The sequence below is a fragment of the Dasypus novemcinctus genome, chromosome 2, assembly GCF_030445035.2.
Source record: "Dasypus novemcinctus isolate mDasNov1 chromosome 2, mDasNov1.1.hap2, whole genome shotgun sequence".
In the NCBI taxonomy this organism is placed as follows: Eukaryota; Metazoa; Chordata; class Mammalia; order Cingulata; family Dasypodidae; genus Dasypus; species Dasypus novemcinctus.
In genome coordinates, this window is record NC_080674.1 from 175,957,650 (window position 1) to 175,977,784 (window position 20,135).

At 34.5% G+C, this 20,135-nt stretch overlaps 1 pseudogene; it reads left to right on the top strand.

The window, feature by feature from the left end:
• The first annotated feature begins 431 nt into the window (after positions 1–431).
• Positions 432–20,135, top strand: part of LOC101426925 (DCN1-like protein 3 pseudogene) — an 85,405-nt pseudogene continuing 65,701 nt past the window's right edge.

Sequence of the window (20,135 nt, forward strand, 5' to 3'; positions counted from 1 at the left end):
GCTCACCACACGCATCAGGAGGCCCTGGGTTTGAACCCTGGACCTCCTGTGTAGTAGGCGGATCCTCTATCCATTGGGCCAAATCTGCTTCTTACAAAGACACCTGCCACATGTTAGGTGCCAAATTGAAGAGGGGTTAGGGTGGTTCTTGGCTGGGTTCGTTTACTCGATGTGTCAGAATAGACAGACATACCGAACTAGGCTAGGGAGGAAAAGAGTCTTTATTCACTGATGGAGACAGGAGCTGTATACACCCATATCAGCCTTCCCATTAAGGGTTTTTCTCACAGATTTTATACCAGTTGAAACAGAGTATGTTAATGATTAGGGTGACATTTCTAAGGAAGATCCCGAAAAATTAGTTTTCACTTTCTCAGTTAATCTTAAAACATGCATAGTACCTGGGGTCGGGTAATCTTTGGGTGCTAAGGATGGAAGGGCGTTGTACAGATGTGAAGGTGCAGATAATGATGGATGAAGATACAGACAAGGGACAGATGCGAGAAAAGATAACAGGTGAGGAAATGCATAGTTACATGCTTTTTGGTGGGCTTAAATCTGGTTAATGTTCAGTCTGTAGCTCTGTGTGTTCGTGAGCAAAAGTTACACTGAATTGTTCTAACATCATAAGATGTAGTACAAGGCCGTAATGTTTAAGCTATGCTGGAATTCTCTAGTACTACAAATGTGTTTTTCTATGTACTCTCATATATATGAAGTACTCACCCACACAAACTGAGTTAGGTTGTTGGTTATATATGAAATAATTTCTTTGTGAAATTATTATAGAAAAAAGTCACAGCCTTTTTTCTTGTTACATTTCCTTGGAATGCCTTTATTTATTATAAAATGTGATACTGTACAATAGCCATAATCAGGCCATTGGTGCCTACTACAGATTTGCACTCTTGCACACACCTCTAAACTGAATCGCCAATTTAGGCGATTTTCTTTTGTAAGCAGTCATCACCTTTGCATAATCTCTCTACTCTGTGCTCTATTCAGGCAAACCTAGTGAGACAGGGTGAATTTAAAAGACCACCATAAACTGAGCCATGAATTACCAACCGATCCAGTGGTTCAAGAATAATTTCCTCTTCAGCCTGAAATGTAAGTATGGCTCACTGAGAAGCCATATTACCTCCTGATTCCAAGGAAGACATGTGGAAGCAGAGCCCACGGAGTGTAAAGTTTTTAAAGTGCATTTGTTATAGCTTGCTAGTTTGACTATTAAAGTGAAACACTACACACCGTTAAACCTTCAAACTAGCACTGCAAAAAATACTTATCAAAAATACAGCCTCTGGGAGATTTGTTTACTCTAAAAATATGCTGCCTTTGCAGTTATTTCTTCCTTAATGAGAAGGCAGTGGAGGATTTGTCTTTTTCAATGGAGGGCAAAAAGCCAAATACAAGGAATGTTAAAGTGACATAGCCATAACCAATTCTTAGGCATGGTGCAAAAATCTTCCTGAAAAAATCTTTAGGTCTTGAAATGAAGTTCTGCATTTGAAAACCAGTCATTTTGCCTCAACTTCTTTTACTCAGCATATTACTGAAATATAATATGACCATTGAAAATGTCAACCTGGAGAAAATCCCCTCCACGTAAGCAGTAATGTGTTCCTCAAAGCCATAAGCTTTGTATTCCTATGCATTTGGAATAATCTAAAATCATCAGGCACTTAGGGAATAAAAATGGGTTGAATCAGTACTGTTTTTTAAGCACTGTAAAAGTGTCCTCTGAAACTTTAGAAGTAGAGCTATCTACAATTACTAGGGGATTCTGTCTCCTTTTACAAACCAGTCCATGAGTTTGTTTCTTTGGCTTGCTCCTTAAGTATGGCAAATGCTTGGAGAATGTGTGATCTACCTTGTCAAACAATACAGGGTAGAGTAAACTTGGAGAAAAAATATAAGTAAGGGAACCTTCTGAGCCATTTTCTTGCTTTTCCCATTCAATTTTTCATTTGGGTTATAAACGGTGTTTCAAACAGAAGGAATCCTCCTGAGTTCATCAGAATCCTCGGCTGGCTTCATCATGGCATCACACAGACAGGAGGGAGGCACTGAGAGAATTAGTGATTGCGTCAAGAAGAAGGGAAGGATGATCAATTATTCACCACATGCCACCAAACACAAGAAGCATGACCACTGCTTGTCTCCTGCCTTCTCTCTTCAGCACATACAAACAAAGCTTTCCACAGCCTAACACTATAGAGAGAAATGTACTTTGCAAGTAATTATCATTTTGTAAATCCATTTAAAGCCATCTTTATAATTGAATTCATCATAATCAAAGTATAAGTTTGTAAAGTTCCCTTACTTTGCTTCTTTGAATTCCTTTCTCTATATTTGTGTAAGACAAAGCAAAGCAAAACAAAGCGAACAAACACAGGAGTTAGATGAGTGATCTTGAGAATATATTTATTTTTTAAAGTTCACATATTATAAGACTGTAACATAAGCCTGGGTTATTAAATTGTATAGTCAATCTCCTGAAGGTAATGTGAAGGGCTTTGTAAATTCCTTTCAATTTTCTGTTTTTAAGAGACTCTTTATCAAAACAAAACGAACAAAACAAACAAAACAAAACAAAGCAAACCCCACAGGAAAATATTCTGGCATTACAGGTCATTCTGCTTACTTGTTTGTCTTTACTTGTACCCAGTAGTAGTCATTTCATCTCTAGGTAGATATTCTTGAGTAAAGGCATATAGGCAAGGAGGCAGCTCATCAGTGATAATCCTTGCTTTGTGATCCATCACTGTCACTTAAGAAGTATGTAATTTGGGACAGGCAATTTAAATTTATTATGTCCAAATGGTCCTAATGTGTACAAACACCTTATCTTTCAGTAATATATTTCCCAGGGTTGTTGAAGAATTAAAATGAGATGAAATTTGTAAAAAAATATAATTTATGTTAATTCCCATCTTACCCTTTAGGTTGTAGCAAAATAGTTTTGCATCTTTGTTGCTTTGAGAACTTAGAATGAATATGATCAGAAGCCCACAAGGAGGATCTTACTTTCTCTCAGATTTTAAACATTCCTTCTGCTTCTTAAAAAAATCAATTATGAATTCTTTTTAAAAATGTCTTTGTGCTACTGGGCCCTATATTCATTATGTAGTTTCATCATTTACTAAGACTCAGCCTGTGCCAGTAACTATGCTAACCTCTCTTTGGCCTGTGTGATCTCTTTAGATCCTCACAATAGTCTTAAGGAAAAAAAAATGTATTAAAACTTTCCTTTTACAGATAAAGAAATTGAAACTCAGAGGGTTAAATACTCTCAATGCCAGGCCAGTGAATGTCCATAGTCAATGTTCTCACATAGCATTTCTCAAAAATGTATTGCACAGACCAATCACCTGGGGGTCTTGTTAAGAAGCAAAGTCTGAATCAGTAAGCCTGGGGTAGACGTAAGACTCTGCTAGCATTTTAAGCTCCCATTTGGTGGTGAGAGTGTTGGTCCTAAGACCGTATTTAGAATAGCAAGACTAAAATACAATGTCATACAATGTTAATTGTAAGTAATGAACACTCAGCAAATATCGGGTAAATAGAAAAATATTAGTCAAAGGGTGGAGGAAGAAAAATGTGACGAGAAATGTCTTCTGCTGAATTTTTTCAGGTAGGATTCTCTGGAATTAGTGATGGATATTTTGTTGGACTCAGGTCATAGTAAAAATAAAATAAAAAGGACTCCATGCCCAATGGCCTTTATCAAATGCATGTGTTTCCCTTCATTACCCACAACCCTACTAATCTCTATGCCATATTTGGTCCACTAGAGATTTTAGACGACCCAGGACACTAGGGCCTTTGCAATGGACTATTTTCCAGATTCTTCCCTCACATTTCATGCTTCAGTCTTCTTGAGTGAATAGAAATACTTAAATTCATCTTGGGATAGAATAAGAAGCAAATATAATAGATATTTGATTAAAATAATGTCAGACCAACATGAAAGATGGGGAGAGAGGTGATGGAAGAGCAGAGAAAAGGGAGGAAAGAAAAAAAAATAATGGCAGAGGAGAGGAATTCAGGAGATAAGAGTGGTTAGTAGAGACAAGAGAGCAAAACCAAGGGGATGATCCATTACCTGCTTTTGTCCTGAAAATGATGTATCATCTGCCTACTTAATTCAGTCCAGGGACTCCTTCCCTTTGACATAGTTTTCTATGTAACTTCTTTTCCAAAGGGTTTGCTCTCAGTTCCCCTTTCTTGGGAGAAATATTGAAGACAGTCAGCAGCGGACATTGATAAGGATCACCACGTACTGTGGTGACAAATGAGACGTTAGACCTGGCCTCATGATGCTGGGAGTCTGTTAGGGAAGTCAGGCTCTGCCCTTTCTAATAGTCCCTAAACCTTTGGCTGCTAGTCTATAAACCCCAAAGTTTGGTTTCCTGAATTTGTCATATAAGTCTTTGTGACTAGGCCACTAATTGTTCTTTATAAGAATATAGTTTAACTAATACAAAACAAAACAAAACAAAGGGACTTCATCACTGTGTTGAAGCAGTCATGAGAAAGGCATATGTGTTTCTCTGTGTTTCTTTCATTGCACAATTTCATATCATGTATTTAGTATGACAGTATTTTATGTCGATTCTGATTGGCCATATAAGAGTCGCATCAGGGAGGAAAAACCAAGCCAGGTGAAATCAGTAGGATTGTGTGTGGGTATAATAATAAAAGTCATCCATGTAAAGCATTTATTTTTCTTGCATTCTAAATGGTCGAGGTTATCTAAACCAGAGATGATATAAATATATGGTTATATGAGTATGTACTCACAGCTTCATTCAGTCAACTTCCAGGTAGGATGTCAGTCATAAATGTATTAAAATTATCAAGTTTTTATTGAACATCTATGAGTTTAGCACTCAAATACGTTTGAAGAATATCACAGAAATGAAATACCCAATCCTTTTACTGTAACTTCACAATGTAGTGATTGGGATGAGCAATACAACAATTAAGATTTTAGAATGGAGAGGTCCAGGATTTGTGTCCCATTGCCTTAACTATCAGGTTTATGACCTTAGGAAAGTCAGTAAACTTCTCTGTGCTTCCATTTCTTTATTTTTAATTTTTTAAATTGAGACATTCTTTCATTCATTTCATATATTTTTTAATGCTTCTTAAGGTCCAGGGACACAAAGGTGAGAAAACAAACTTTGGTTCCACATTTGTGAACCATATACTCCGTGGCACTAAGTTTTTCTGAGAATCAGTTGAATCAATTGAGGTAATGGACATAAAAGAATTTTGAGAATGACAAATACTACAAAATTATGCATGGATTAATCATTCCATTTATCACCCTCATGCTTAAGGAACTTGAAGATTTTCAGAACAACAACACTAGCATTAATAAAACATGTAGAAATAAGTGTTGCCTGAAAGGATAGACTCGGGTAGTGTATTTCATACGCTAGTCCACCAGTGCGATATAATTTCAGACAGACATTTGAAGTTGGCCTGAAACAGAGAGACTTCTTGAAGAGATGAAACTTGAGCTGGCCCCTGAATCAATGCATTTCCATAAGGGATTATCAGAACCTCACAACTTCTGCCTTCTTGATTCTTAGAATATCTCATGAATAAGAATGTCCGTGGTAAATTAGTGCACCATTTTGACATAGTTAGCATAGAGATCTCATTAGATCAACACCACTGCAGAACTCTAAGGACTAGATCTAATTATTTCTCTTTTAAAAGCATGACTTTGAAGCAGATTTAGAGATTTGCACTGCTCCTTAAAACTAAAGGGAAAAGGAACTGATAGTTTTACAGAAAAGACAGAAGGTGATTTATTTCTTCTACTGAAAATGCAGTAGATATCCTGTTGTTTCCTCAGCCTCTGTTGAATTATAGTATGGTCAGTTGGAATTGATATTCAGGTCAATATCATTCTTTGAAGCTGGTAATTCTTTGTGGATATAATCTGTTCCTTATATGTTACTTGAAGTCATATTTTGCAAAGAAACATCACACTCTTCCCAGAACCTTTTGGTTGTTTCAAGAATCATGAAAAAATAAAATAAAAATAAAACTGCTAGTGAAATTGGTAATGAAATGCTTAACATTTGCAGAAATAAAATGCAGTGGTGTGTTCCATTAAAAATGCATAAGAAACAAAAAAAACAAAACAAAACAAAACACCTCCAACTGGGTTTCTGACTCAATATTTTCTTCTTATCTCCATGTGGGCTCTTTAATACAAGATATTAGTTTTAAAGTAAATACATATGTCCCTCAGAAACCAGAAACCTTTAAAAAGAAATAGAAAATACATGTTAAGAGCCTATATGATGATTAAAAAAATTAAAAAGAGTTTATATGATAGAACAGTTTTGATTTAGAATACTTTTTGTATAGCCATAGTAGTTACAAAAATCTAGCTACCTATTAAGTTTATTTTGTTTCCATATTTAACCCCAATTACCCTGTGCAAGGGAATTCTTTTAAAATTTAATTCCCCCTCTCACTTTTTTTTCCTGCTTCTGCAAGCCTTTTTCCCCTCATGTAAATTGCAGCAGGTGCACAAAATTGAAGACATCACAATTAAATGTAATCAAATATTTTAGGCACTAATGAACAGCTCCAGGAAAACAAGTCAAAAGAAAAAAAAAAAAAAGCCTTTAAGTGAGTGGATTTTCAAACACCCAAGGCACCATAGGACCAATTAAGGGAGTCAGATACCAGGACACATACTGACATTAATTATCTTTGAGTTCAGGGAAATAAAAAATAAAAGCAACAATTATCATAATAAATCTCCACACAGTGCTTGTAAGTTGTGCTAATCTACAACACACCTGGGTTTCAGGTATTTAAGGCGAATACTCAATCAGTTGGTAACGACCTCACAGAGAGCCTCATGGGACATTTTTTCCTGCCTATGATCTGCCAATCAGACAGAGGGGCTAAAATGATGTCCAACAGCTATGTCTGCTTTATTCCGCATCACTCAAATGAGGTGCAGACAGAAGCACTGCATAATTTATTCAATAAAGTAAGTCACAAAGCCAGCATTCTCTTTAGGGGATGTTTATTCAAAAAGAAGGAAAAGTCAAGAGTAGAAATTCAAGGTAAAATTTTTAATCTTTTGAGTCTCAAAGTCCCAGGACTTCTCTGTAAATTTATTCTCCCTGAAGCCAGAAAGAATCTTACTAAAGAGAACAAAAATTTCAGTTTGGGAATATAGGTTTTTATTTTTTAAGAAATGCACAAGAGGGGGCAGAAAAAGAAAGAAAATTAAATGCTATAAGCCAACAGGAATAGGAAAGAAAAGAAAACTTAGTAAAATTCACCTAAATTTGATAATTTAAAATAAAAATAATTTTAATATTCTAACAAAAGAGGAGGATATTTAAAGTTTGGAAGTTTGCTAGGTTTCTTTAATCAGAGGTTAGCTTTAATATTATTTATTAGAAAAAACATAGAAATGTTTGTGGATTTATTTATTTATTTAATGTTGAATGCCATCGATATGGACCTGGTATAAAAGTAAAATTTCCAACTTATTTTCTTATATTTTGGCATAGTCATTTAATATGGTAATATTTATCAGCAGATGCTAAGCAGTATTAGATGGAAAAGATAAAATAATACATTCATTTTTTGCCTTCGCGTCCCCTTCCTATATAAAGGAAGATCATTCTCTTCTTGGGGAAAGACAGATTTAATTCATATAAAATTTTTACACCATTTTCAATACTTGGGACCCAGATGCTTTTACTGAATATTGAATTCTCCTTTGATTTATCTCCTTAATCAATTGAGGAGTATGATAATGCATGTGGTAATTTCTTAATTTTAAAAGGTATGTGACTTAGGTGACATTTGACATTGTATTGTATATTATGACTTGCCCTGAGATGTTTATGTTGTATACAATTTCTGAAAAGTGTTTCAAAATTTAGTACAAAAAAGAGAACAAATATATATGTACTTTGGATTTTTAAATTTCCTAGATCCATGATTTTAGTAAGCTGAAAAATGTCAGTAGTAAGCAGAGAAATCAAGAAATACTGTTATTTTTATGTCATACTTAATTAAAAGAGTTCCTAATCTGAACATCAGGGTAACAAAAAAGTATACAGTTCTTTAAACACTGCATATAAGTATGTTGAACCCATTTTACCATAGAAACTCATTTTTAAATTATGTACTTTGCAGTAACATTTCTATTTCACATAAATTATATGTCTTCAGAGTGAAGAGTGGCAATTTTTAGTTACTTTTATTGGAATCTTCAAAATAGCTATGTAAACTATGGCCCAACAAATATTTAGCCCATTTTTTGTTTTTATAAATCCATATTTTAAAATGGAGGCTTAGGTTCTGAAAGATCTTTTTACATGTTTTATAAATCTAGAAATAAAAATGGACATATCATAGCATCAAAATTTTAAATATATTTATACTAAAAAGCATGAAAGCTAAGCTTTAAGACAGATAAAAAATAGAAAAACTATTTGCAACATATATATTGCAAAGATTAATAATCATAGTAAAAAGTTCCTTTATAAAGTATTTTTTAAATACTTAATAATACCCCATAATAACCTTTACTTAATTTGAGTTGTCTTTACATGGAGATATTTATATTACAATGACATATAAAATGTTACTGACAATTTTTAACATGAATGCAATGCATGCTAAATGACAAGGACATTTTCAAATATCAAATTTATTAAAATTAAAACAAGGATAATATAAAATCATCATCATAAAAATAATACATTTGTAAATATAAAGTATATTAAAGTTTCTTCATTTTAACATTTTATTAATAAAAATTAGAGTACAAATGTATCATTTAGAGTAAATTATGGTGCATCTATCAACAGATTATACTAAGCATTGAAAATTAAAGATTTATGTAGCATATGTTTGAGAGATAATAACAGGTGTTTAAGTATTTATAGTATTACCTTATCAAATATATATTTATATTATCTTTTATAATCTATATGGCATACATACATATAATAAGCCATTATGTAAAATTAGTTGTATCTGGGAACCAGGTTTAAGAGAACTATTCCCTGTTTATATTTCTGTATTTTTCAAATGACTAATTTTTTTTTAATAATAGGAAATTAACCACGTAAGGAATGGATCATTGACATTTCTAGAAAATACTTCATTTGCTCAGATATATTTTACTGTATCCATATTAGAGATTAAGTCTTTTATTTTTCTATTGTCATTAATATGTTGATGAACAGTTATATGCATATTTTTTAAATTTGCCATTATTGTTTTAGATGAATGATTCTAACATGTTATAACTCAACCAAAGTAAGGGAATATTTGGGGGCTCTTTATAATAAATGAAAAATTAGTTTTGTAAAATACACTAGTTTCTATTTACATTGCGTTGCTAAGAGTGAGTAACAAATCACTCATTTGTGCTTACCCTCCTAATTGCAATGGAGGAAAAAGGCCAACGTTTTAAATATCGCCAATGCATCTCATATACCAAAGAGTGAGCAAAACAAGGAACCAATATACTTGCTTTCACCTCTGCATTCGAGCAAAACATGTCATCTCTGTATATCTCAGTTTTTCACATATGCCGCAGGTCACTACCCAATTAAAATTCGATGGTTTAATATAAAATGTACTCTGATATTTCCTTTCTTCTTTCTCCTAAACTGACAGCAGACATAATTTGCTTCACTGACAACAATATTTTCCTTTTGAGTTAACATTTATATTACAATCAGAAATTCTCACATAAAAAATCTAGATTTCTGACCTCTGAGAAATCCTAAGGTTTGGCACCACTGGGCAACTGCAGGGTGTGAAGCAGTGATTGTATAAGAGATGGACTGGGCAGAACCCTCCAGTTAGGCAGTCCTGATCCCTACCATTCCTTAGTCCTTTTCCTGAGACTCGTGAAAAGGGATTGCCATTTAAATGGCATTTGAACTCTTGTTTTCCTTTGGTAGGAAATGATTTCTTAAGCCAGTTGTCCTCACCTATTTGCATGCTCTGCAGGTGTTTCTTTGCATCCTTGATCTGCTTTTCTCTACTTGCTTTCATCTCAGGAACCAAGTGGAAAAAAAAAAAAATTAAACTTCTCTTTATCCTGACACCTTGTAACCAAATGTCCAAATCTTGTGAATAGACTTGCTTTTTAACCTTTAACTTTAATGCTCTCTGTTGTAAATGAATACTTAGGCCTGGAAATTCCTGACATGGCATTGCCATTTTTTGAGCTATGTAATTTTCCCTTTGAGCTTTTTTTTTCATTACAAGTCAATAAAATATAATGTTCACCTCTGTGATGCTAGAATATTTTGAAAGCTTATTTTATATGCCCCATGTTTGGTGCCATTTTCATTATCCAGTCTAAGAAATTGATCTAATTTGCAATTTTATTGATAAGGTTTTTCTCTCTACTAAAGATGCTTAGAGGGCTGTTTGTAATTGAACAAAGCTGAAACACTGAATAAAATTAAAAAGCATATAGGAAATCTTTTAAAAAATTGATATTCAATTTATTTAATAAAATCCTGCTGCACTTTTTTTCAATAAATGTACAAAAAATATTAGGATATCTCACATCCTTAAAGTCACATGTGTCTAATAAGCCTTCTCATTTAATTGAGGTTTAAAGTCATGCAGCAATTGTAAATTTTAAGAGCCTGGAAAGGACTTTAAAAGAAAAAACAATTAACCTTGCATCTTCTTTTAAAGGAAAAACAATTAAATACTATTTTATGACTTCCTACTCTGCTTTTTTGTTTTAATTTTACTCTCCAGTGGGCCACATCCTACAATCAGTGCTAGGAGGTGAAGAGGAGTGAGGATTAAAAAGAAAGGATTAAAGGGAGGTGTATAGGGAAAGAGAGGATGAGTAATGTTTTTCCCTTGAATATTTTATTTTCTTAATTAAAAAAAAAGTATTCAGGGCCCAGGGCAACAGCCTATATCAATTTGTTTTTTATATGTACAAATTAGATCAACAAACTTGCTTATTTATTCCTAAAACTATTTAACCTTGTATGTGGAAGGATAACCAAAAGGAAATATAAAAAATCATGTATTTCATTATCCTGCTATACAGACCTCAGTACAGAGAAGAATATATAGGACACTATACTCATAGAGACCTTGTTAGAAGCTGGGGTGGTGGAAGGGATCAATAGAGGACACAGTTTCTTTTCAGGTAGTAAAGCACAAACTAAATTTGTAAAGTCCTTAATTTACACAAAATCTCATTAAGTAATTTGCTTATAAGAAATACCTTATATCTACCGTTATTTCTTCTCTTTTCTCTCTGTCTCTCTCTTTCTGCCTTTTGTATCAGACTTCACAACATGCTCTACGTGCTCAGAAAGAAAGGGGGGGGGCTCTTTTCTTTTTTCTGTTTTGTCCTAAACCAATAATCCTAGTGACCTGAGAGAGTTCCCCAACAGACTGATTATGACAGCCTAATGTGGTGTCAGACTTGTGACTGCAACAACTAGTCTAATGATTTTTAAAAGTGAAAGAAAATCTCACAGATTTATGTTTTAACATAGGAATTTCCAGTGGCCATTTTTTAACTCTGAATTTTATATTTACATGACTTGAAAATTACTTAAATTCTTCCTTGATGGATACAAGCATATTCATATCTTGACTTTTCATGAAAAGCTTTCCCTCAACTTCTAAATCCATTTTTTTGCTACTTAGTTGAACAAATTTAGTGAGGCACTCAGTCTTACTCAAGTTCATGTCACTGCTAGTACTTAAAAAATACCAAAAAAAATAATAAACCCACAAAAAAAAACCCACTGATGATACCCCAGTTATTAGCCTCAGTTCTTAGCTACAAATGAATTGTCCTCTCCACACAATGAAAATTTTAAAAAAGAATGACTGTATCCATTTCTTTAATTACTTAAAAAATAAGATTTTTTGTACAATTCTTCCCAAAGAGCATGTCATAAGGTAACTTGTATTAAAAATTAAAATGTCTGTCAATATTTTGATGAAAATCTACGTGTTGCATTTAAACATGAGTGAAATATTTAAAAGACAGATTCAGTTTATAATTAACAAGGATAAAAAGCTGTCATGTAGGGTTTAGAGATTACTTATTTTATCTTTTTATATTAACTGGCTATTTTAAGAAGCCTCTCTCTGAAATATCTCACTAACTATTCACAATATAAAAAACATGTATCACTTAATTGGCCTTAAAACAAGAAAACAAGTGAGGACAAGACTCCTGCTTTATGCAGATCCTACCAATTCAGATGATCTTAGTTACAACTAGATAATAATCCAAGTTGCTTTATATGTTCAAGTATTTGCCATAGTTCTTGCGGTACAATTAGGAACCTGTCCTCATGGAATTTATGTTCAACATAGGAGACAGACTAAAAAGCATAAAATTAATCACATGATAATTGCTGTAAAGAAAATAAACCTGGTGCTATGTTGGAGGAAGGAGATAGGTGATTAGTTTAAAGTAGGCAGAGGAGCCCTAACTGTGAAAATAATATTTAAGCTGAGACCTGAGCTGTGAGGAGGACCCACATGTGTTAAGAGTCTTCCCTCCAAGGGAAAAAAAATTGCAAATACCCTAATTTGGAAAAAGGATACAGAGTAGTAAGAAGTAATAGAAGGCTCATGTGGCTAAATCCTAGTGGCAGAGGGTGCGTACATCTTTGGATTAATTAGGAGAGAGGGTCCATTGCCAGATTTTGCAGAATCTTTCAGACCAGGGTACGAAATTTTGAGTCTTGATCAATTTACATGTTTGTTAAACAGAAGGGAAAAAATACTATATGGAAGATGGCAGAAGTGGTGGGTTGCTTAATATAATGAAAAAAAAAATTCATTCACTAAACTCCCACTATTTTATTTATTTATTGCCAAATATTTTTATGTTTAGAAATAATCTGTAAAGAAGCACACCCAGGCCAGATTTCTTTGAAAGTTTGTAATATTAACAGATTTTCAAGGTATCCAATGAAAATTTCCTCTTCAGTGAAGGAACATGGGAAATATCAATACATTTAGCATGGACAGAAATACAGTGTTTTTAGCCCATCATACTTGAATGTGTCTAATGGGCACTTTCAAAATACTTAAAAAGGAAATCTTTGAAAAATGTGTGAACAGGTGGAATATAATCCAACAATAACATCACTATAAAAGAAAAAAATAAAAGATTTCATTAACTTCAACTCATCGAAATGTGACAGGTCACATAAATCTTGGAAAGAGTCAGAGTAAAAAAATTTATACACCACATCATTTCTTCTGTCACTTACAGAACTGCGTTTTGAAGTATATTACTAATATTAAAGAACTTTTATTGTATTGCTTACATTTGTTCTTTCACTGAATAATGAGGATAATTTATTTCCACACTTTACCACAAGGTACCTTTTATATCTTTAGACAGAGCTGCTTTTGATATCTCTGGACTTATTAGGGATTCCTTATGTTGTTATCAGTTCCTGGAGTTTAATTCTTTGTGTTCATACAAATGATATAAAAAATTAAGTAAACTTTTAGTAACTATTGATTTAAAATAAACACAATGGCTGCTACAATTTTTTCCCCAACTATGTCATGTTAATCTTAAATTGAAAGCATGTGGATATGTATTTGTTGAACTAAATTCATTATTTATAATCGGTATTTAGAAATAAAACAATACAAGTTCTCTATTGCAATGAGACTATCCAAGGAGATGGACTGAATTTTTTTTTATCATGGGTCTAGAAAAGTAGGAGTAAATTATATTAAACATGAGAGAATCAGATATAGTCAGGAAAATTTTAAATCCCCTTGATATGGTAGTAAGATTTTAAGTATCTTTCTTCCTTACCAGCTAAAGAAGAGAGAAAGTGAAACAGTTTTACCAAACTACATAATTATTTGCTGATGTTGCTTTAAAGCATATATTCGCTCAGTTCAGATTCTTATTTTAAGCCATCTATCCATTTCTAATAAATATTTATATACTAATGTTGGAACTAAGGAAATGGAATAACTAAAGACAAATAGCTCTGTAGAAAACTGCCTTCTAAAAGTCATACTGATTTTTTATTGAGGCCAAATTCAGATAAAATTAACCAATTAAATATGTAAAATTCAGTACATTCACATTTTGTGCAACCACAACCTATATCTAGTTCTAAAATATTTTCATCACAAAAGAAAACCCCATATCCATTGAGCAATCACTCCCTTTCCTCCCTCTACCCCCTGGCAAACACTAACCCGTTTTGTCTCTATTCTTAACTTTCATATGAGTGGAATCATATAATAAATGTGTTTTTGTTTTTGCTTTTTTTTTGTGGCAGGTTTCTTTCACTTAGAAAACCTGTTTTCCAGGTTTTTCCAGGTTGTGGCATGGATCCATATTTCATTCACTTTTATAGTTAACTAATATTGTATGGATTTTATCTGCTAATGGACATTTGGGTTGTTTCTTGCTTTTGGCTATTGTGAATAATGCTTCTATGAACATTCGTGTGCAAGTATTTTGAGTTCCTCTTTTCAGTCCTTTTGGGTATATACATAGGAGTGGAATTGCTGTATCATTCAGTAATTCTATGGTTAGAGCACTGAATTTTTATTACTTCAAACTCAAATTTCAATAAAAGTTTGCAAAATCTTAATTTAATTTAGTTCCTAAATCTGAGTACAGTAAATACCTACTAACCAATAATTTATGGAATTAAAAATTTTCCCATTTTGAATTATAACTTTTTCAGGATTAAAACCATGATTTTGTTAGTTATGTGTTTTAAAAGAATTGTGAAATATGTCTCTGTTTTATGTTGAATGCACTTTTTAAATTTTATATAGCAAAGGAATGCCTAGAAGAGGTCAAATGTAAAGAAATTTAGCAGACGTTTCCTTTTTTCCCAATATTGATGGAATAAATATTTTGGTTGATAATAAAATTTTAAAAATGTCTTGGGGAGACTGACTTCCAGCACAACCTCATGAAGAGCTCCGCTTATCTGTTTCCCAGTGAAGCTGGTAAAAAAATTATTTTTAAAACAACCATTTAAAGCTTCAGGAAAGGTCCTAAGAGCAAACAGCAGATGAAGATACATTCATTTAAGAAAATCTATGACTACTCAGTAAGAAAGGTACGAATCTGTGGTATTTAAACCAAAAGCCCTCCCTCCCTGCTCCCAGTACAGCTAGGCAGACAGCAGTCCAGCTTACTACGGCCATAACCACAGGAATAGCTGTCCCTCAACTCCCAGTCAGGTTTTCTTTCTAGGAGAAGCAACACTTACTTCAGCGTTCCCCTTGCCTGAAGCTGCCTATGTTGAGGCCAAGGCTGTGACAAGTGTGGTGAGAAGTAGGAGTTCCCTTCTTCCACGCTACCCCAATAGAGGCTCTACAACTGAGTTCCGTGCTCCCCTCAGAATATGGGCTCTGAAAGTCCTACTCAGGCAAGCTCTGAGGACCTTAGCTACTGATATCTGCTCAACTCCTAGAGTCCTGCCTCAGTCAGTGAGAAGTTTGCCATTGCTTCTATCCCCAGATACAGAGCCCTGCCTCTGAGATTTTGCCTTGGAGCAATGGGTAGTCCCTAATAGATTCCCAAAGGAAAGGACTTCATTTTCAACAAAACCTGGAGAACTTTAAAATCTAAAGCTGCTGTCCAGATCAGTGGAAGTTGTGGTGAAAGGCAATTGGGAAGAGGTTTCTGGATCTAATGAAGAAACAGCCTGGACTGTAGGCTAGCTAGGTTCCAAGAGAAAGCTGGGTAACAGAGAGGTGGGAAAAGCCCTCCTGGGGTTAGACCAAATATCAGGTACTAATTTCAGAAACTATTCCTTCCAAGGAGCCATAATTTGATTAGACTAGGTTATAGAAGAGTTTATGAGCTGGGACATTATTGAAAACAACAGAGCAATCAGCTAGAAATTAAAGTTTAACAGGTGGCTGTGGTCAAGGAAAGAGTGAAAAGAGTACTGCCAGTACCACTGTCATCGCATGGTTACTGAAAGCATCCCCAAAGTAGTGTGTTATTGAGGAACAATATGAGAAGCTTAACTTTGGGGGGAGGGGGAAGGGGTGGGGAGATAGGCTTCAGTAGAATAACTCAACCAGTCACTAAATAAATAATAATAAAAGCCCTATAGAGGATATGCAAATGTCCAAAAAGCACACAAGAAAATGCTCAACATCATTAGCTATTAGGGAAATGCAAATCAAAACCACAGTGTGATACCATTTCATACCCACTAGAATAGCTACTATGAAAAAAAAATTTTAAAAAAACACAGAAAACAGAAAATTACAAGTGTTAGAGAGGATATGGGGAAATAGGAACATTTCATAACTGGTGGGAATGTAAAATGATACAGTCACTGTGGAATACAGTTTGGCAGTTCCTCAGAGAATTAAATATAGAATCACCATTTGACCTGGCAATCCCACTTCTAAGTATATATCCCCAAAAATTGAAAGCAGGGAATTGAACAGGTAATTGTCCACTGATGTTAATGGCAGCATTATTCACAATTGCCAAAAATTGAATGCAACACAATGTCCATCAACCGATGAATGGATAGACAAAATGTGATACACATATACAATGGAATATTATTCAGCTGTAAAAATTAATGTTCTGCTACATGCAACAACATGAATGAACCTTGAAGATATCATATTGAGTGAAATATGCCTGAAAATAATTACAGATATTGTTTTCTCTCAGTGATATGAAATACTGAGAATAAGGAAACGCACAGAATTAGGATCTAGAATATAGATTACCATGGGATAGAGTGGAGCTAGGGAATGGGAAGTTAAGTCTTAATGGAATGATGGAAATATTTTGTTAATGGATGGGGTTGATGGTGGCAAACATTGTGAATGTAATTCACAGCATTGAATTATGTATGTAAATGTGGTTAAAAGGGGAAATTATAGGTTATATATGTTACTAGAATAATTTTTTTTAAAAATCAGAACTATACAACACAAATAATGAACGCTATTGTAAACAACAGACTATTGCTAATAGAACAATGATAAAAATATTCTTTCATGAATTCTAACAAATATACCGCACTAATACAAGGTGTTAATCATAGAGTAGTATTTGGGAACTCCGTATTTTATGCATTTTAAGCATGAAATTTTTTAAACCTACAGCTTCTCTAATTAAACAAACAAAAACCCTGTAGGAGGGGGACTAATACCCAGAGTTGCTACAACATATTATCTAAAATGCCCAGTTTCCCAAAACAAAACAAAAATAGGAAACATGCAAAGAAATAGGAAAGCATGACTCACATACTGTGGGCAGCTGCGGGCCTCTGGGAGGGTCGACGCGGATGGCCGGGTGAGCTCTCCAGACGGGGGCTGCCCCACGGTCAAAGGAGAGGAGGGGGGTCGGCACGAAGCCGTTGGGCCCTCGCTCTCTCCGCTCAGGCACGGGGGACACGCGGTGCAAGCAAAAACACCATGGAGACGAGGTCTGGGCACAAGTCTGCTTTATTGTAGAAGGGGACATGGTTTTATAGGGTCTAGGGATACGTAAAGGGACTTGATTGGTGCCGGCGGGTGCTGTTGCTTGCGTAGACGGTTACTGGACAGTAGGCGGTTACTGGACAGTAGGCGGTTACTGGACAGTAAGCTGGCTAAGGGGTTAGGAGCAAGGAGCAAGGGAGGGGAAGGGGAAAGTGTGGGCTGTCTAGATAACGGCTAGGCGGAAGACGGAGAAGGAGAGAAGGAGGGGCAGCGCCGGCTGCCAATACTGGGCGGGAAGGAGACGGGGACAACACACCAGGACTTATACACTGGGACCAATACAAGGGACTTGTTTCTAGAATATATAAAGAATTCTTATAAGTCATTAATAAAAAGCCAAATAACATAATTAAAAAATGGGCAAAGTATCTGAATGGACCTTTCTCCAGATAAGATATACAAAAGTCAATAAACCCAGGCGTCTGGGAAACGCAAATCAAAACCACAATCAGACACCACTGCACATCTACTAGGATGGCTGTATTCAAAATGAGAAGTAATAACCAGTGTTGTCATGGAGGTAGAAAAATCAGAACCCTCGTAACATGCTGGTGGGAATATAAATTGGTACAGCTGCTTTGTAAAACAATCTGGCAGTTCCACAAAAAGCTAAATGAAGAGATGTCATATGATCCAGCATTCCATTCCTAAGTATATACTCAAGACAAGTGAAAATGAATATCCACACAAAAACTTGAATACGAATGTTTATTGCAGCTTTATTCATAAAAGCAAAAAAGTAGAAACAACCCAAATGTCCATCAACATATCAATGGATAAGCAAAATGTGGTATATCTATTAAGTGAAATGCTATTCCACAGTAAAAAGGAACAGTATTTCAATGCATGCTACAGAATGGATGAAGTTGAAAGACAGTATTTTAAGTGATAAAGCCAATCAGGAATATCATATATTATGTCATCCCACTTATATGAAATGTCCATAATAGGAAAATATTTACAAGAAAGATTCCCGGTTATTAATACTTCAGTCTAAGAGATAGGGGAAGTGGATGAGACAGGGAAGGAGGGCTACTAAGTAAAGGTTTCTTTGTGGGATAATGAAAATTTCCAAAATTAGATTACCATGATTGTTTTATATCTCTGTAAATATCTTTATAATCATTGAACTCTGCATTTTAATCTGGTGAACTTTATAGAATATAATTATTTTTTCAATAAAGTTATTACAAAATAAAACAAAAAGCATTTATCATACAGTTCTATGGTTTAGGAATTTAGGAGAGGCTTAGATGGATGGTTCTGACTCAGGTCTCCCAAGAGGTTACAGATAAGCTGATAGCTGGAGCTGCAACCATCTGAAGGCTTGACAGGGGCTGATGGATTTGCTTTCAATGTGGTTTGTTCACAGTGATGTTACAGGAGGTCCTAGTAAATGCGAATCTCTCCCTAGGGCTGCATAAGCATCCTCATGGCAGATGGCTTCCCCCAGAGTAAGACATCCCAGAGGTGAGGCAGGACCCAAAATGCTTGTGATGACCTAGCTTCAGAAATCATACACAATATCTTAATGGCTCCACAGCTCAATCCTGTTCACTGTGGGAGGAGACCACATAAGGCTGTGAACTTCAGAAAGCAAGGATCATTGTGAGTTCTCTAACCATATTTTCTAACCCCAAATTAAAGCACGTATTTTAAAAGAAAACAACATTAGAAATAGAATTCATTCCATACAATTTTATGTATGCATTCCCAACTACATCACTAATGACTTTTTAAGCCATGCTTCTTAAATCATTCTTTGGAAGGAATCCATTAGATTATTATCATATTTGCTATGCTAGCCATAATGGCATCTCTTGCTGTTTTCCCCATATTCCTATGGAATTTCCCAAAGATGTTTTCTGATGGCCACTGACATGTGCAGAGAATTATGAAATGTTCAGGATTTTTTTAATTGGACAAGATAACAAGGTTACTTAAAATAGTTGTTTCTAAATTGCAATTCTCTAACAAAAGCAATTATTTAGCAGGACAATATTTACATATTTCCCCCTGTGGTTTGCAGGATGGAAACCTGCTGACATTTGTATTTTTACTGTTTATGTTTTTGCGGTTTTTTTTTTCTGAAGGCACTTGAATTGATTTAGGATAGGTGAATACATAAAATTAAAGATCACTCTGGTCTAGACAATACATGTTCCTGAACCTTTCTTGTGTTCTTACAACAGGTGAACAAAATAAGGATATTTTACACATATATACTCTATCAGAGTTCTCCAGAGAATCAAAACCAACAGGATATATGAATATATTTATATCTATCACTTCATCATAATATATCAATATATATCTTAATATAACTATATCTAGCTACCTATATGTATTTATTCATCTACAAAGAGATTTATTTTAAGGAATTGGCTCAAACTATTGTGGGGATTGGCAAGTATAAACTCCATAGGGAGGGCATGGGCTGGAAAATCCAGTAAAAGTGATGTTTAAGCCTTGTGTCCAATCTTAGGGGAAGGTGGTAGACTGGAAGTTGAAGTTCCAATGAGAGTTGATGTGGAAATCTTGAAACAATTTTTTCTCATATCTGGAAACCTCAGTTCTTGCTGTTAAAACCT